A 6,546-nucleotide genomic window follows, 5' to 3' on the forward strand; every position below is an offset into this window, starting at 1 on the left:
GAACAGCCATGCGGCCGACTTGTTATTTTTACTTTTCTGTTTCTTTTTTTTTTTTAGTAAGAGCGCTACAAGTGCTACAAGGATATCGAAGCGCTGCTCGATCGAGACAAGATTAGAACGAGTTGGCTCGCGAAGCGAGCGACAACGGCTTGCGACGTAGTACAGCCGTAACAGACAAAACACAACGCAAATCTCTTACCCTGAGAAGGCACGTTCAAGCTGTCAGTCGTGAGTATCGTCAGTATTCCGACGAAAGCATCATCGGAAGCGAGGTTGGTGGCCTCGCTACACTGGCACGAGGAGAGAGCCCGATTTTAGGAGTCGGCTCTCGATCTTGAATCGTTACCTCCTCACCCCACCACCACCGACATGCACGCAGACCCATAATTGGACGCTGGGGAAACACAGCTGTTAGGGGGAAACACGCCAGCCCCTCGAAGGCTGTCCGATCACTCACTCACTCGCTCACCGTTGCTTCCTGTGTGTTACAACGCCACCGGACAACTCCGCCGCTGCCAGCGATGATGCGGTCATCGCACCGCGACTAGGCGTTCGCTAGTTTCACACTCCTTCAATCTCTCGACGTCACGATGACTTCAAACACTCGGCGTCACGGCTACGAACGTACGACGAACTTCGCGAAGCGGCGGCATTTCGTTTCCTCTCCGAATCACCAGGAACAACAAAACGCAGTCAAAGAAATGGAAGAGGAAGCCACAGCACGCGAGAAACTTTTGCGGCGCCTTTCGTTGCCTTCGTGCCTTTCGTCTGCAAGAGGCGGCGCCGGCGTAGCCGCTAGCACGCAACTGCTCTGAACTGAGTACGAAACTGCCGGTCTGTTTACGACCTCTTGCGGCGGCCATCTTCAGCCTCGCGTGACTATGTCGTACCGTGACGTCAGTGTGATGTCACCTCTGACGCACGGCAGACGCGTCGCGCGGTCGGTGTTTGCAAATAGGCGCGCTGCCGTCGCATTTGTGGTGGTGTTTTTTGGCGCCCACACGAAGCGGTCGCTTGGTCCTTCGGTTCACCGCGGGCCAAGCGTGTTGCGTTTTGCTTTGGTGCCGAGAGTCTGTCACCTTTCCGGGGAAACTAATCGAGCGCTAATGTTGCTCACCGCTGGCAGCTGTCTCCGCTCCTGACGGCGCGCTACTCGCATTTCAACTCGCGGCTTGTCACAAAATGCGCGCGAGAAAGCGTGGGAGTGGCCGTGGTGGGAGCATGGTGTGAGTATATATGCATGCATAGAGGGAGTGAAAGAGTGAGAAAGGGTGGAATCGTGTTCTACGCCCACGAAAGCTCTTTTATGGGCATTTGGTTGGTTCAGCATAGTGCGTCGTTATTTTCCTTCTGACAAGGCGATAATGGCACGGAGCAGAATGACGTCGCATCATTAGCGAGCGCGAGAGCTCCTGTTACACCCAGTTTGGTGTGGTACGCTAGACTCCGCAGCTTCGAAACTTTGAACCGGGCGAGTTCGTTAGTCGTTGGGGTGGGTCGATTGGCCTCTTTCGTTTGTTGGATCTGTCGTTCTTTCTATCATTCTTTATTCGTGTGATAACAATTTAAGGGGAAGCTTGAATATTCAAAAGCACAAAAATCGAAACTTTCCTTTTCGAATGAAGTTTGACAATATAGGAACTTGGTGCTGTATTTAATTGGTTATTTGAGCGCAATCGGCGCATATATGACGTTACGTAGAGACCTCGCATCAGGAGCAAATGAATGATTAAACGATTGATTAAATTATTGATTGAATGAATGAATGAATCTGCCAATTGTAGGAAGTAGATTTTAGACTTAGAAATCAATTTTTTTCAGAAATAATTATTGCAAACTTGCAATGTTCCGGAGATCATAAGCTAGTAATTTACCGTTAGTCGGCAATAAAAGCGTTATTACGACATACTAAACTGCACACACACTGCACTGAGACGTATAAAGTGAACAAAGTTGATCTATTGTACATCACTGTGAAATACGCTGCACGAATTAATAGTTGGGATTTTTTAGCATGTCGCAAATATGGCAACATTTTCGTGTATGCTGAAAACTCTCACGTCCCGCTGGCCCACTAAATATGCTCGAAAAGGATCGCTGAAGCCTACTGCAATACCTAGTTTTGGCGTACAGTTTGATTTGTAAAATTCGTGTTTTGATCATTTCACCATTTCGCCGCTTTTGTTAAATAATTCGTGCAATCAATATAATTTATCTATAGCGTAGTTGGCGTAATTCAATTCTTGTCTTTTTTTTTCTTTTAAACGCAACGAATGAAATTAGAATAAGTCGAGCATTTTTGTAATGACAGCACCACTGCGTTTCACAGGTGAGAGTTTGAACGTGCCCGAAATGGTCCGAGAAACTTGTCTTCGAGGTAAAGCTTCCGATAGGCTTTGTCTATCGTAATACGATTGTCATTAAAATGATTCAATCCGCTGTTGAAGCGATAGTTCCAGGTCACCTAAAAAACGTTTGCGAACTTTGATTTTTTTTTTTTGTGATCGTTTACAAGTTACCCATAGAACGTGTTCTAATGAGAAATATGATGTAGAACACCAAATTTGGCTTACGCGACTACCCTCGATGTTGGTAATTCAATGCGACGACCTTTTACGCAACAAGTAGTCTAATTTGTCTCATTAGCTGTGTCTCATTAAACGGGAACATCTCCGTAAACCTATAGACCTTATTTTTAACATGTCTCACTGGTGCTCATACATTCATAGTCTGAGCAGGAGTGGACATCATCGTTACGACATTTTGAAAGAAGATATAGCTTTACCTGTAGTTAAGGGAAATAAAATTCTTGCTACCTTTATCTAATAATTAAAACACTCAAAGTTTACGTCATTCGAACACAGATTATGGAAACACACACACACACCCTGACAAAAGTTTTCGAGCCGCATGCAAGCGAGTACAGAGGTTCTGAAGGTCTAATATTGTTAGGCATGAGGCAGAACGTTTTGCAGAGGTCTCGCAGAAGCGGAGATGTACGTGTGCGGTAAGGAAGCCATAGAACACGTTTGTAATCCAAGGTGAGGCACTGCATCCCTTGAAGAAAAAAGCCATGTGCACACGATGATCGTGCGAAGGTCAACCGCGGCGTCCAAAAAAGTGTGAAAATATGTTTTCCATGTTCCTCAGCCCAGAGAGATATCTAAGCGTTGCGGGTGCACCCTTAAAATAAAGGTATCAAGTGCAGCATTTATTACCCGCTTGACACGTTTACTACGTTTCGCTAACGCTTTTTCCATAAGAAATATACGAGTGGTAGCAAATATTGTCGTTGCTAAGTAGCGTGTCCGAGTTAGTAGAGGTTATTACTAGAGTATGTGACGAGCTAGCAAACGTTAGCGCCTTTCTCGGCTGCGGTATGTTATGTTGCGACAGTGTTATGAAAAATTCATCCAAACTATGTTTTCCTTAGTTATGTTGGAATAACATTCTTTTTGTGTGCGTCATGGGACACGTATATTCAATAAGTAAAGTATAAAAATCCGGGTCCAAAACATGAAATGCAAGTCTGATTTCATGGTTAAGTCAACAGTACAATGTGGGCTATTCCAAAGTGGGGCTAAGAGCAACCTTAAGGTTGCTCTTCGAGTGTGCCGCGTAGAAGCCTTGATGTTCTGTGCGTGCCTGAATGTGCGCGAGTGCCCGTATACCATTCGTTCATGCGCACATTGTTACCTGAGCATGTCATTGTGGTGTGTATTTAGCAGGATAATGGCACGAAGAGGCAATACGTGCCCTACGGTATTACTTCTTTATTTGAGCTTGTCATGGCAGTAAAGTTACTAATTTTTCATTACTACTTCCCTGTAGGTAGTAACTATAAGTAGTAATTGTCATGGTAGTACAGTTACTGACTTTACAGCTGCTAGCTTCAGTTACTACGTAGATAGCAAATGTGGCGAGCGCTAGCCTCAGAGTTAGTAAATACCACTACTTCTAGTAAATACCACGACATTTTTTTTTTCTTGAAATACTAGTGTATTTCGCACTTCGTGTTACATTTATGTGCAACGAAGTATAAAAAACAAATGGCGCCTTACCTGAAACTTTCAGTGGCTGATCGTCCAAATACTTGTCTACTGACTTTTTTTTTTTCTTTTTGTGACCAGACGCTTCCTTGAAGGGGACGTTTTTTGAAGACGTGTAGGTTATTTGAAATCTTCTCAAACTATTTCGAGCGTTCACTTAACGCCCATCCACACAGCACTGCCCCGGAGTTTAGGAATGACACTCCTTTTACACCAGGTGAAGATACCTAGCTGGAGTCACGACGCATCCATTTGCAGAGGCACGAGTTACCGCAGCCGCACTCCAAGAACAAGACAAGCACCAGAGCGCAAAGAATAAACAACTATAAGTCATGTTCTTTTTTTCAACTGGCTATAGGGTGTTTTAATAGCATTTCATGTGGCAGTAATACATTGTTCAACGTGTTTGTACATAACACTGCAGGCTTAGGTAACGGTATGTCAGTGCTCGCCATGATAACATACAATAAGCAAAGGTTCATCTGCTTGAAGATCTCGCAGATAAGACCCGTATTGCGGATAAGACCGTAAGTGGCTTATCAATCATCCCACTTGCCCCCCCCCCCCCCCTCACCCCCGGTCTGAGGTTAGTAAATGCAAATATACACTTCAGGCACAAACAAAGAAACGCAGATTTGTTATATCAAGTGGATAGTGATATGATAAGAGCTTTACAACAAGGAAGCTAATATGAAATGGCTGCCCCATTAAGACAGAATCGATATATGACCCTTAGCAGACAGTAATCAATACATTGATGTGAGGTTATGTTGAATTCCCGTTAAAAATGATTTATATGTGGCCTATAACATCCTTGTAAGGTAAACCCGTACTATCATACGTGTTTGAAGTTAACAGCGCATAACAACACATATAAAAGCAAGAAATAGCAAAGACGAGAGACGAAGCGCTGTTGTGCTGTGTTTACTTTTAACGCGTATCACCTACTCGCCCAAAGAATTACTCTCCTGCGATCATACGTATTCGTATGCGTCGTCACAAGCAAATATACGTGATCATACGTGATTCCTAGACACAGACGTTTCGAAATGTACCGGTTCTTCGTTTTAACAGGGCATATTATTGCAGTGTAATGTCTACCAGAGTGGTATACTATGGGAGAGTTCCGTCTTTTTTCAAAGGGACACTAAAGCGCAGCATTAAATCAGTTTATACAAGCAAAGTATTCTTTAAGAAACCTACTGTCATTAATTTACCCACCATAACACAATGATAATAAGAGAAAGTGATGTTCAAAGTTTCATATTTCAATTTCGCGCCGAAACTTCAGCACTTGAACGTCAGTGTGACGACACAAATCTCAGTGTTTTTGAGTAATTTGGTCACATTGATTCAGTGAAATTTTTCAAAACTTGTTAATAGGTTGGGTCCCTCAGAACAATACGTGAGCAATCTTTTTACCGATAAACAATTGCGTAGGCCCTAGCAGTCGCCGTCAAAATCTGTGACGTCACGGCGAGCTAGTGCAGGAAATTGAAGGTGGCGTCTCCACCCGTATGTTTCTTTCGCGCATTTTCTCGCTTACCCTGCGTCTTCTCGCGGTAAACGTGATGCTTGCAGTATTGTTAAATTGTAATTTGCTAATACAAGAAAAACCGCTTGTCTCTTTAGTGTCCCTTTAGGGAACGTTACAGGAATCAATCTAGCGCTTCCATGGGGAGTCTCATTTTTGTATGACACTAACGCTGGTTTAGGTGAAGTCAATCGACAGTAAGGGAAGAGCACGACACCTTAACATGATGTAGATAAGCGCAAGCCCATTCAACCCTCAGCAACAATGCCTACATGCGTATATAAGTGGCGATCAACAAGTGCGAGCAGTTGAGAGAGCGAGACGGCTACACGTGTCCGTAATCCCGTTACAGCAGGTGAACACACGTAGCACGCTCGCAAACTTCATCAAAGTGAATTCTTGTAACAACGAATAGCGTACACGATAAGTTGAGTTATATTTGATTTATGCTCATTTTCAGAGGTGGGCCGGTTCTGACACGCCCCTAACCGACTCGAACTGCAAGGTACTGCGAACGTCTACAAGTATATTCTCTTTCTTTTCCACCAAAACTGTCAAGATGTAGCCCGAGACAAGTTTCTTGACTAAATGCTGTACACACAAACGACTGAAACCATATGAATTACATTAGTGTATCATTAATGAGAACCAACAGACAATGAAACCAAGGAAAGAATAGGGGATGCTATTTGTAGTAATTATGATACAAACACGGAGAAATTGAAAGTGGACGATAAGATAACTTGCCGCCGGCAGGGACCGAACCTGCAACCTTCGAATAACGCGTCCGATGCTCTACCAATTGAGCTACGGCGGCGGTCGTCTTCCCGTCCACTTTATCGGGTATATCTGTGCATTAAACCTGGGAGTGTTAGTCAGCGTCGCTCGTAGCCAGGAGCGTAGCCAAGGGGGGGGGGGGGGGGGGGGGGTTCAAAGCCCCCCCCCCGAAATTTTTCAATTTTG

At 44.3% G+C, this 6,546-nt stretch overlaps 1 long non-coding RNA gene across 1 annotated transcript; it reads right to left on the reverse strand.

The window, feature by feature from the left end:
* Positions 1-4,384: 4,384 nt before the first annotated feature.
* Positions 4,385-6,423, reverse strand: LOC125759779 (uncharacterized). The gene is made up of 2 exons (XR_007417418.1): positions 6,064-6,423; positions 4,385-6,032 (listed from the first exon to the last, which is right to left on the reverse strand). It is a non-coding gene; the product is annotated as an uncharacterized LOC125759779 (long non-coding RNA).
* Between the last annotated feature and the right edge of the window lie 123 nt (positions 6,424-6,546).

The sequence above is a fragment of the Rhipicephalus sanguineus genome, chromosome 9 (genome assembly GCF_013339695.2).
Source record: "Rhipicephalus sanguineus isolate Rsan-2018 chromosome 9, BIME_Rsan_1.4, whole genome shotgun sequence".
Lineage (NCBI taxonomy): Eukaryota > Metazoa > Arthropoda > Arachnida > Ixodida > Ixodidae > Rhipicephalus > Rhipicephalus sanguineus.